Source organism: Chenopodium album, chromosome 17 (genome assembly GCF_948465745.1).
Source record: "Chenopodium album chromosome 17, dcCheAlbu1.1, whole genome shotgun sequence".
Lineage (NCBI taxonomy): Eukaryota > Viridiplantae > Streptophyta > Magnoliopsida > Caryophyllales > Amaranthaceae > Chenopodium > Chenopodium album.
The window spans coordinates 42,393,430-42,406,823 of NC_137850.1; the positions used below are offsets into that span (position 1 = coordinate 42,393,430).

At 37.8% G+C, this 13,394-nt stretch overlaps 1 pseudogene; it reads left to right on the plus strand.

The window, feature by feature from the left end:
* Positions 1-11,156: 11,156 nt before the first annotated feature.
* LOC145588049 (protein TOO MANY MOUTHS pseudogene) lies at positions 11,157-12,738 on the plus strand (annotated as a pseudogene).
* The last annotated feature ends 656 nt before the right edge of the window (positions 12,739-13,394 follow it).

A 13,394-nucleotide genomic window follows, 5' to 3' on the forward strand; every position in this document is an offset into this window, starting at 1 on the left:
AAACAAAGATAATCCACCCTAAACTAAGGAAAGAAAATGCAAAAATATAATGCAATGCAGAAAGGGAACTACTTAGTAAAAATAAAGACAGAAAACAAAAAGAAGAAAAATTGCAAAAATGGAAAAACTTGTATTTACATATACCTGCCTGTAGAGATGTAGGCTTGCTGAGAAGACTTCGAACAGAGACCATAGAATGATTAAGTTTCCTTAGATAGTTTGCATCTTTTCCCCCTTTTGGCATTATCAAAAACCAACATACAAGCATAGTATACCATAACACAGCACCATCAAGTGGTCTAGTGTTAAGACAAGAAGCATGCATATATAGAGAAAACATTCACAAAGCATATAGTCAAAAGCAGTATAGACATTCATCATCCAAAACCGATTTAAAAACATCGGCCAATGTACCAAATTTGCAAGTTCACAAAAAACAGAGTGCCCAAATATTACAGACCAAATAAAAATTGTTTCCCAAAAACAAATAAACAGAAGTTTCATCAACATAAAAAGGCTGCAAGGAAAGAGAGGTTAGGAAGCAGTGCTCTGGTCATCATCAACAGCAAGATCCTCAAGCTTCTTGCTGATTTGAGACACGATGTCCTTCACTGTGGACTGTCTCCCCTGTTCTGAGCTCTTGACCAGTTTCTTCAGATCAGCATCAAGAGTGAGCACACTCTTCTTCAGTTCCTCCATCTTCACCGTTGACTGCTCTTGTTCCTTCAGTACCCTCTAGAGCATCTCCTTCAACTCCTTCACATCCTCGCTGGGAACCTTAGGTGGGGAACTAAATGCTGCAAAACCTGAAGTAGATGCATACTTGCCCGAAGTAGGAGAGGTGGTAACTTTCTGCAGTTCCTCCTGTACCCCAGTTATATCAATGCAGATAGGTGCTGGGGCCTCCTTTTTCTTCATCAACCTCAAACTCTTCCTCTTCTTCTTTCCCCCTGTCTCAATAACCTCTTCCACCTTCCTTTCCTCTTCCTCCTCTTGTTCCTGCAACTCCTGAACAACATTCCCTATGGCCTCTCTTGCCTGATCTTCTCCTACTTCCCCCTCAACTGGACCACCTACTTCTTTTGGCCTCCTTTCTTCCTGCACAACTTCAAAACACCCATCTACAACTTTCATCTTATGGTTTTCAAGGAAAATGGGTTGTATGTATTCAGTGTTTTTGAGGGGCAGGGGTTCTTTGTCAGCAAAGGAAATGCCAAAGCTTTCAAACACATAAGTGAGTAGGTTACCATATCCAACCTTCCAGCCTTTAGGAACACAATGAGATAGGTGTTGGATCATGATAGAGGGAAAGTTAATTTGGATCTTTTTGGCTAGGCAGTAGATTAGGACAGAATCAAGCTTGTTTGCACTGTCTCTCTTTTGAGAGCGAGGGATTATGTCATTGAACACAAATTTTAGCAGGATTTTGTCAAGAGGGGTTAGGACATTGTGGTTTATGTAGGTTTCCTCCGGGTCACCTCCTAAATACTCCACTATTTCATCAATATTAGCATCAGGAATCGGGTTCCTTATCACATTATTTTTGAAATAAATATCATACCCAGTATTAGGCACATCAAACAATTCAGCCAGATACATAGCATCAAACTCAATAGCCTTCCCATACACACAGCAGTGAATAGTACCCTTAGAGTACTTAAAGCTTTTGCAAAAATCTTTCATAGCATCAACATACAAACTTCGATTAAAACACTCACCCAACAGATTCACCCAATTTTGAGCTTCAAGCAAATCCAACAATTCATAAAGCTTAACAGATTTACACCAAGGTAAATTAAGTGCCAAACCTGTCACAAAGTGCTCGCTGATTTTCTCCTGTTTCTTCATAGAAGCAGGCTTGTCTCGATAGTTGACACCCATCTCCGAAACGCTTTCTTCCTCTTCTTGCATGTCCTCGATTTTCCTTTTCCCGGAAGAATTGGACTCAGTAGGAGATTCCTTCTTTTGAGGCTCAGGATTTCGAGTTTCGGGGATGATTTCCATGGTGATTTCTGGAATAGGGTTTGTGATTTCTTCGGCTTCAGTTTGGGTTTTTGGTGAGACAGACATTGGTGAGAAATTTTGATCGGAGTGATGAGAGAGAAGGTAATTTTTGAGTGGTGTAAATTTTGGTGAGGCTGACATGTTTTTATGGTGGAGGTAACTTGAGGGAGTGAATAAGTGAGGTGTCGTTTGGGAGGTGAGGTGAATTTAGTTGATTTGACACTCCTATTTAATGCTTAGGGAAACGTAAACCGTGTTTCAAGAGAGTAATGGATGTGGGCAATTTTGAACAAAAGATAATGATGAATTTTGATATATTCATCCGAATTTAGTGTTTAGATAAAAAAAATTGGAGTTTTGAAGATCAGATAAACACAACAATTTTATCTTTTGAATTCAATGAAATTGCTTGCAAATACAACTTGATACACGGAACAATTCAATAAGGCTCATGCAATCAATTTTGGACTTCTAATATCTATGACTTTCAAATTTACATGCCCATTAGTAAATGTTACTCCTGCTCACAACTTGCCTTAACTATGTAATTAAACATATAACACTTGTGCACAGTATACAATAGTTTAAGCATGTCAGTTTGAGTTTCATACCTGAGGGAACTTGATGCATTTCTCTTAGTATAACTTAATCATCCCAAGTTCCATTCTCATCTTCTCATGCCTTTCTCTATTCAAGGGCTTAGTTAATATATCTGCAATTTGATTGTCAGTTTGGCAGAAATCTAACTTAATTAAACCCTTTTCAACATTATCCTTAAGGAAATGATGCCTTATATGAATATGCTTGACTCTTGAATGATGGACTGGATCTTTAGATATGCAAATTGCACTAGTGTTATCACAATAGATAGTAATGCAATTAAATTTAATACCAAAGTCACGCAACTGTTGTTTGATCCAAAGGACTTGAGAGCAACAAGCAGCTGCTGCTACATACTCAGCCTCTGCAGTAGACAATGCAACAGTATTTTGTTTCTTGGAACCCCAAGAAACTAGACAAGAGCCAAGGAACTGAACCATACCTGAGGTGCTTTTCCTGTTGACTAAGTCACCAGCATAGTCAGCATCAGTAAATCCTCTAAGCATAAAGTCATCACTTCTAGGATAGAACAGACACAGGTTATCTGTTCCTTTGAGGTATCTCAAAATTCTCTTAACAGCCGTTAGATGAGATTCCTTAGGGTTAGACTGAAATCTAGCACACAATCCAACACTAAAAGAGATGTCAGGCCTACTGGCTGTTAGATATAGCAATGAACCAATCATACCTCTATAAGTCGTTTGATCCACACTTGTTCCTTGTGGATCATCATCAAGTCTCGTTGCTGTCCCATAGGTGTGTGATTTGTCTTGGCATTCTCCATGTTGTACTTCTTCAGAAGTTCCTTGATGTACTTCTGCTGGTGAATCATTATTCCTTCTGTTGTTTGCTTTATTTGGAGTCCAAGGAAGAAATTTAGTTCACCCATCATGCTCATCTCAAATTCACCACCCATTAGCTCAGCAAAGTACTTGCACAAACCATTGTTAGTAGCACCAAATATAATATCATCAACATAAATCTGTACTACCAACAAATCAGTTCCTCTAGATTTAAGAAAAAGAGTTTTATCAACCTTTCCCCTTTTGAAATCATTTTTCAGGAGGAACTTTGAGAGCCTTTCATACCAGGCTCTTGGTGCTTGCTTAAGCCCATAAAGAGCTTTATCAAGCTTGAAGACATGATTTGGAAATTTAGGATTTTCGAAACCTGGAGGTTGTTCTACAAACACCTCCTCATTTAAGAACCCATTTAGAAAAGCACATTTCACATCCATTTGATAGAGTTTGAAACCCATAAAAGAAGCAAAAGCTACTAGGATTCTAATAGCTTCTAATCTAGCCACTGGAGAAAAGGTTTCATCGAAATCAATACCTTCCTGTTGGTTATAGCCTTTCACAACCAACCTTGCCTTGTTCCTTACAATGGTACCATGCTCATCCAACTTGTTCCTGAACACCCACTTGAGCCCAATGATCTTCTTTTCCTTAGGCTTTGGCTCAAGGTGCCAGACTTTGTTCCTTTAGAACTCATTAAGTTCCTCTTGCATGGCTACTATCCAATCAGCATCTCCCAAGGCTTCTTGATGATTTCGAGGCTCTAGGATGGATAGAAATGCTTGGAACGCACATAAGTTCCTCATTTGCGATCTGGTTTGAGTTCCTTTCCCAATGTCACTGATTATGAGATTAGTAGGATGGGAACCTTGATACCTGAATGGCTTGGGATGAAATTCCCTTGCTGGAACTCCAATTTGAGGAGCTTCTTGTCCTGTTCCTTCTGCTTCTTCCTCTTCAGCTTGTTCCTCATTCACCTGTTCATCTTGGTGAGGAACGTCTTCATTCTCTTGAGGTTCTTCTTCTGCTGCAGGATGCTTTTCTTTGGCTTGCTTTTGATCCTCTTCTTCATCTTTATCTCTGATCAATCCTATTTCAAAATCATTATCTTCTTCTTGTTCCTGTACACTCACAAACTGGTTAACTTCATCAAATATTATGTGAATGCTTTCCTCAACACACATTGAGTTCTTATTGTAAACTCTATAAGCTTTGCTTTCAGAGGCATATCCAAGAAATATAGCCTCTTCACTTCTCTCATCAAATTTGCCTAGATTTTTCTTACCATTATTATGCACAAAGCACTTACAACCAAAGGCCCTAAGATGAGATATGTTTGGTTTCCTTCCCCTGAAAAGTTCATAGGGAGTCTTGTTGCTGATGCTTCTGATTGTTACTCTGTTAAGAATGTAACATGCTGTATTCACAGCTTTAGCCCAGAAGTTCCTTGGCAATCCACTTGCAATCAGCATGGTTCTAGCCATTTCCTCAAGGGTTCGATTCTTCCTTTCCACAACCCCATTCTGTTGGGGAGTTCTTGGAGCTGAGAAGTTATGGTTCATGCCATTTTCCCTGCAAAACTTATCGAATCTTGAGTTCTCAAATTCAGTTCCGTGATCTGATCTGAGATGGACTAGTGAGTGACCACTGATTTTCTGTATTTTCTTAGCAAAAGCAACAAACTCGTCAAAAGTTTCATCTTTACTTGCAAGAAAAATAACCTAAGTGAATCTGGAATAATCATCAACAATAACCAAAACATATTTCTTGCCACTCCTGCTTTGAATTCTCATGGGACCACATAAGTCCATATGGATTAGTTCCAAAGGCTTTGTAGTGCTCACCATTTTCTTCAATTTAAAAGATGAACGAACATGCTTGCCTTTCACACATGCATCACAAACTTTATTCTGTAGGAACTTGATAATAGGAAGTCCAACAACCAAGTTCCTTGACCTTAGTTTGTCCAGTAATGAAAAGCTAGCATGTCCAAAACGTTTATGCCATAGCAGGGGATCATCTTCAACAACACTCAGACATGTAAGGTTGTTCCTTGGGATTAAGTTGAGGTCTACAGTATATGTATTCCCTCTTCTTGTTCCTTCTAGAACAACCTTTCCTGATTTGTTGTTGATGATGTTGCAAGAATCAGAAGTAAAACTTACAGAGTTTCCCTTATCACAAAATTGTGATATACTGAGTAGATTGTGCATTAAGCCCTCGACCAGGAACACATTATCAATGGAATGAGATTTTGATCTTCCAATTTTTCCTTTTCCAATGATCTCGCCCTTCTTATTATCCCCAAAGGTTACTGTTCCTCCAGGGTAGTCTTCTAGTGAGAGGAATTTTGATTTATCACCTGTCATATGCTTTGAACACCCGCTGTCGAGATACCACGAGTTGTTCCCCCTCATTAGAACCTGCAAGAAAACTAAGCATTAGAATCAGGAACCCAGGTTTCCTTGGGTTCCTTTGACGTGGATGCAATATCAGTTTTCTTGACCCACATTTGTTTCATATTCCTTTTATTAGCTTCTTCTCTATTCCAACATTGACCATAGAGATGTCCAGTCTTACCACAAAAGGTACACATCTTCATGCTAGGAAGCTCAACATATTTCTTTTGTTTACCTTTTCTCTAAGTCATGTAACCAAGTCCTTCTGCTCTTTTTCCTTGAGCTTCAGCAATCCATTTGGGTATAACTTTTGGGTCAATACTCCTATCCTTTCTAGCATTCAGTTCATTTTCAAGTTGATCTTTTTTATTCCTTAAAGTCGAAAGTTCATTTTTCAGATTTTCAAAATCAACATTGAATTTAAGCAACTGATCACTCGAGGAACTGCTAGAACTGATATCAGAATTCATGAGCTTATACTGAGTTAATTCAACATTCAGAAGAATACTTTCATTCTTGATTCTATCAGCTATCTCTTTTATGTGTTTATACTTAATATTCAGCTCTTGCAATTTGCTTTGGGATTTGGCATAAGCTGTTTCTAACCAAGTGCCATGTTCCTTGCAAACCTTAAGAGCCTTCTCACACTTATTCAGTTTCACACAAGTTTCTCTAAAGAATTCTTCTTCTTCTAGACACAAATCTATTAAGACATCTTTAGAGAGAGTTTTAAGCTGTTTAGGATCAAGAAATACCTCTTTGTGGAGTTCCTCAAGGTAGGCCTTTTCATCATCTGATTTGGCCATCAGACACAAATTGGTTGTCTCCTCTTCTGGTTGGTCATCCTCATCTTCTTCACTGTCAGAATCACCCCAAGCTGCTATCATGGCCTTTCTCATGTCCGACTTTTGAAAGTTTGCTTTGCTGAATTTTTCCTTTCCTTGCTCCTTGCCCTTTCCTTTTCCTTTATCATTTTCCCAAAGGGAACAATCCCTGATAAAGTGATCTGGGGATCCACACTTGTGTCAGCTGTAGTCAGGTTTGGCATTGGAGTTCTTTTTCCCGAAGTTCCTTGAGGTGTGGCCTTTCTTGAATATCCTTTTGAACCTTCGAACGATCATGGCAGCTTCATCCTCGTCCACTTCTGAGTCTTCCTCCTCCTCTGCTTTCAGAGCCAACCCCTTGTTCCTCATGGTTTCAGTGTTGACTCCAAGGTGTAGCTCATGAGTCATGAGAGAACCAGCAAGTTGTTCTATGTTGAACTTGGTGAAGTCCTTAGTTTCCTGTAGGGCTGTCACCTTAGCTCTCCATCTCTCGTCCTGTGGAAGACTTCTGAGAACCTTCCTAACCTGCTCATCTGTAGGAATCTGTCTACCAAGGGAAACCAGCTCATTTATGATGTTAGTAAAACGAGTTAGCATCTCCTGGATGGTTTCCTTAGGTTGCATCTCAAATCTTTCATACTTAGACATAAGTAGATCGATTTTTGAGCGTTTAACCTCGTTAGTTCCTTCGTGAGTAATCTGCAGCAAATCCCAGATTTCCTTAGCGTTCTTGCACCCCATAACACGATTGTGCTCATGAGGTCCAAGCCCGCAATGGAGCAATTTCACAGCCATAGCATTGATTTCCATTTTGTCAAAATCCTCTTTCTCATATTCAGCCATAGCATTGAAGTACTGGATTGTTGTTTCAATGAATACTACAAGAAGGGGGGGTTGAATTGTAGTATAAGAGTTTAGCCAAACTTTTTGCGGAATTAAAATTAAGCTAGCTAAAGGAACTGAGAGATTAACTGAAGGAACTAAAGAATGCAAGAGAGATTTTACGTGGAAAACTCCTTGGCCCTAACAAGGAGAAAAACCACGACCACTTGGGATTTTGGGAAAAGAATCTTCACTAGAATAGGGCAAATGATCCTATTACAAGCTAAAGACTCAAACTCAAGTTCCTCTACGAACTTGAGACCCTGAGGAACAAGTCACCCAACTTGTTACTCTTCTCTTCTCTTTCTCTCTTCTCACTTCTCTGTTCTCTCTTCTCTTTCTCTTTCTCTTCTCTTTCTCTTCTCTCTCTCTCTCTCTTCTCTTTCTCATACACAAATGTTCACTCGAACTTCCCCATTCCCCAATTACAACTCGAAAGAAAAACAAACTCTAGTATAAGAACATTAAGAACACTCTAATCAACTTATGTGGAATTGGACGCTTGACTCAATTAAAAGCTTGAAAACTTATGTGAGCAAGGACAAGTTTTTCCAACAGAAATCAAGAGCTATATATTTATAGAGCAATAAACGCTTTGGAAAACTTCATTGTGCAGCAAACCCATTACGCCACTACTCATGCCCACTAAGAAGATCATGTCCCTTAATTTAAGGAACCATGAACTCCTCAATTTTGCAGAACCACGACTTGAAGAAGAACGTGGGAGAGTAGGCCGCAAGTTTTGGAAAACATGGCGATTTTATTTTTTTCAGAAGATATTTTCGAAAATAAGAAAATAAAATAAAATCTTTTTGCACAAGATATTTTCGAAATTCAGAAAGAAATAAAATCCCTTTCAAAAGATAAACGTTTTAGAAAGCAACCGTTTTCCTAAAAACTAGCATGCACAATTTTATCTTCTTAGACCAATTCCACACAGATTTTTCGAGTGCCATTTAATATCTTATACTTACATAAATCCTAAAATATAAAAATATATTTAGTCTTCATGTTTCTCTGATGAAGCTTCTACTCTGAGGCTTCTGTTCCTTGGAAGGAACTTCTCTTCTCTGATGAGGCTTCTTCTCTGAAGCTTCTGTTCCCTGAGGGAACCTTCTCTTCTCCAGTCTTCATTTCTGAAGCGCCAGTTCCTGTGAGGGAACTCTTCTTTTTGGATAACTTTGTTTCTGGCTTTCCTGTTCCTCATGGTATCTTTGCTCGACACTTAATTCTCCTAGTCTTTGCACTGATCACATACTCAAACAATCAAGCCTTTATTAGTATGTAAGTAAGTAAGGTTGTGTCATCATCAAAATCATTAAGTCCAACATGGATGTTTGAACCTTTGCTCTTGTTTGTTTGAAAATTTTAGGTGGTTTGAAACTTTGAAATTTTTGGATGTTCATTTATTTAGGTCAGTTTCAGGTCAGTTTCAGGTTATTTTCAGGTTAATTTCAGGTTGAAATAACCTTCTTTAAACCCAAACAAAAATTCAGGTCAAATAAGGTCATTTTCAGGTTGACCCGAACCTGAAATATTCAGGTTCAAGTTGAGGTTTTCAACCCGAATTGTTAAACGGATCAGGTTCAGGTCAGGGGGTAGCTGACCCAAAATCAGCTGACCCGAACACGAACCCGACCCGACCTGATTCGATTGCCACCCCTAGTTTTGTGTGAACGACCCGAAAAATGTTAATTCTCGCTAATATGGGCATTTCGGTCCAAACCCGAAATGGACCAAAAGATCGGTCCGGTTAGGGCCGACAATTTCATCCGATACGACTATATGGATGGTAGATGGATTGGAGTCGGATTCAGGTGGAGCATCATTCATCCGTCGCCCGACTCATTCATCTATCCGCTTATATTTTTAAAAAATTTACAAAAGTCTATTTACCTATTTGTAATACAATACAAGGATATACTTTATATTGGGAAATTCAAAGATTTTGTCAATTATATATCAAATTCTTAGTTTATGTTTATTAGTATTATAAATAAACAATGGTGTTTTTTATTTCACCCATCATTCCCTTGATTCATCCGCAGATGATGGATGGATTGGATGTGAATGAAGAGTTGAATGGTGACAGATGGGCTGGATGACAGATGGAGGTGGATTGAGCTCTACCCGATCCACCTCCGATCCATTGCCAGCCTAGGTCTAGTTTTATGTGGAGGAGTTGATCATTTTGGTCTTGAATCGAACATGTCTTTAATTGATACTATAGACCTGTAAATAATAACTTAAAAAGTACGAGTACTCCCTCCATTAGTATTTTACTTGTAGTCTAGTACTATATGTACACGATATGTACTTGATTTTTTTTTTTTAAAAAAAAATGTACTCCTGCAATTTATAGTAGGAAAAATTGTCAATTACAGTCATTAAAAGTATGTATTTTGTAAATTGTAGTTATTTCTTTTAAAAAATTGCAAATTGCAGTGGCCAAAGGTGATACCAACTTGTTAATTGTCATCCAATCCTATTTGTAACTCGATTCACGAGCCAAAAAAAAAAAACCCGGTTAAGGTTATAGGGGGTTATTTTTAAGTTCGGAATTGGCAAAAGCATTAATGCAATTGCCTCTTGTTACTCACCATTGGCCCATTGTGACACTTTGTAGCCAAAATAATTGTTGTACCTTAAAAATTGCTGTGAAAATACAAGTTATGAGGCCCTTGTAGCTTAACATTAAGATACTCTTATAAAACTTCGGAGGAAATATTAAACATTTAATTAGGGTTTGTTTAGCATCTCTTTTTTTTTTTTTTTTTTTTTTTTTTTTAAAAAAAAAGCAAAAAGTCAAAACACAGGAAACAAAAAAAAGTTGTTTCCACTTTCTGTAGTCAGCTTTCAAAATTACCATGATTTTAATAAATTTGACTATTTTTTTATTTATTATATGACATAAATAATACTACCTCCATTTTTTATTAGTTGACACGTTTTGAGTTTAGCACTATTCATACATCTCCCTTTGACCATGTTTTGTGATTCATATATGAAGAAAAATATAGTCGAGTGGGAATGTGGGATCTTGTTAGATTCGTCACAATGTGTATTTTCAAAATATCAACTTTTTATAATTTTTGCTTATCCGTAATTAAATATATTGATGATGAATTTGTGCATTGACAAATGTGACTAAAGAAACGTGTCAACTAAAAAGAATCGGAGGAAGTATGATTTTTTTAATGTCAAATGAACCTTTATTTAAACGCTTTTTTTTTCTATTCCAACATTTTTCTAAAATTTGTTATATACCTTCGGGTGTACCATAAACTAATTTAAAAAACAATCATTAAAATGAAAACAAATACTTACAGTCACCCGGGTGTATATTACCTCCCACATTTTTCATCACAAAATAAACTCACTTCCGTACTTCTACTATCTGGGCCCCACCTGGGCCTTAGCCATGATAATTGATAATAGCCCAGACTCAAATCCCGTGAAGAAATTAAATGCCCCAAATGCAAGATTATATTCTTACGTATCCAATTTATTTCATTTTCATTTCATTCTCGTGAGAATCCTTTATTACCCCTCAAATTTCTGCATGCACATTTACTCCACTTTCATCCATATATAAATAAACGTTACACCCTACTAAATTACCAATTTCTCATCCTCAAATTCACCAAAAATTCTAAAATACTCCTTCTCTAAAAAAAAAATATGGCCTTTTTTCCTACATTACACACTACAATACTCATTCTATGTCTCCTAAATTTTCCCTTATCCACTTTACCATTTACCGTTATAATGTCCGATTCCACTCCCCCATCGGCCTTAGTCGATGCCCCTCAATTGGGTTTTACCATGAACAAGAACGGGGCACGTACTGATACTCATGAACAAAAGGCGGTCTATGATATCATGATAGCTACCGGGAACCCATGGGCAACTGATATACCCGACGTGTGTCGTGGCCGGTGGCATGGTATTGAGTGTATGCCTGACAAAAATAATGTTTACCATGTGGTTTCCCTCTCATTCGGGGCGTTATCGGATGATACCGCTTTCCCTACGTGTGACCCGACCCGATCATACATATCCAAGTCCATTACCAAGTTGCCTAATCTTAGGACCTTATTTTTTTACCGTTGCTTGAGCAACACCCCTCAGCCCATTCCAGCTTTTTTGGGCCGTTTGGGCCCATCTTTACAAACATTAGTGTTAAGAGAAAATGGGCTTGTTGGCCCTATTCCAAGTGAGTTGGGTAACTTGACCCGGCTAAGGGTACTCGACTTGAGCCGGAATAATCTCAATGGGTCGATACCGTGGTCTTTGGGTCGGGTTATTGGGCTAAGGTCATTGGATTTGAGTGGGAATAGGTTAATGGGCCAAATACCCAATTTTACCCTCCCTTCTTTGAATGTCTTAGACCTTAACCAAAATTTACTAACCGGCCCAATTCCTTATAATATTGGGCTTAGTCAATCTCTAACCAAAATGGACCTCAGTCGAAATAGGCTTTCTGGCCCAATACCAGATTCAATATCGGGCCTAAAAGACCTTATTCTTATGGACCTTAGCTTTAACAGGCTTACAGGCCCATTTCCAAATTCCTTTAAAAACCTTGATTCTTTACAAGCTCTAATCTTAAAGGGCAACCCTATGATATCCACTATAATTCCTAATAATGCTTTAGAGGGCATGAAAAATTTGGTCACTTTGATACTATCCAACATGAAGTTGCAAGGCCCTATCCCTAGCTCCTTGGCCCGACTCCCGAAAATTCGGGTCATCCATATAGACGGAAATGGGCTAAACGGGTCGATACCGGATAGTTTCCGGGGCTTAAAAACCCTTAGTGAGTTAAGAATAAACGATAACCAATTAAGTGGACCGCTTCCTCTAGACAAGGATATGTTGTGGAAAATGGGAAGGAAACTTAGGTTGTACAATAATTCAGGGCTTTGCTTCAAATATGCAAACAATGGCGATTTCGCGGGTGATTCGGATTTGTTGATGGAATGGGGCATTGGATGCTGTAGTGTACATAGAGCAGGCATGGCAAGATCAGTAGAGCATACACTAAAAAGTAGGAACAATATTGTGGATAATATGCCAACATTAGTCAATAATTCATCAAAAATAGTCCATAAATATTGGGTGCTGCACTTGTTATGTCTTCTATTTGTTGTGTGGTCATAGTCTTATAGAAGTGGTTTAGAAATGTTTTTAGCCACTTATGGTGTGTATATGCTTTGTATATATAGTATAGTTGAATCAAAATTTCTACTTTGCTCTAAAATAGATTGTGTAATTCTTTGGTCTTTTTGTCTAACTGCTCACTTAATTCCTTTAAACTGAACTTGTATAATTTTAGCCGATTCACTACTGTAATTTTCTTTTCGGTTACTGATTTTTCACCGAACTTAATCTAACTTTACTAATATTTTTATTGACATTAAATTAATTTTCCTTAATATTAAACAGAGTATGTTAGTTACAACTTTTGATGGCGTGTTAGACGATCTCATAATATTAGGACAATGCGTGGGATAGAACAATTAGTCAATGTCGTCTCTAAGCTAGGAAGTCTATGGACTAAAAGGGCTATGAATTTCAAAATTAACATCATTGTCGAAGATGATTTGGAATTTTGCTATTATTGATACTTTATTGTAGTAATTCAACGGGCAAGTTTTGATTTGACATTGGTCTACACCTTTTATATAGTATCATTTGTACACGGTTTCTAGGTCACGAATTCAACACCAAACCCAATAAAAAACAAGAAATCTTGCTCTTATCTATCCAAAATTCCAAATCAAATATTCAAACCAAAATCACAACTAAATCAACTAATTAATGGAAAGTATTACCCCAAACATCATACATATCTTCGTATACTTGAGGATATAACTTTGATTTAC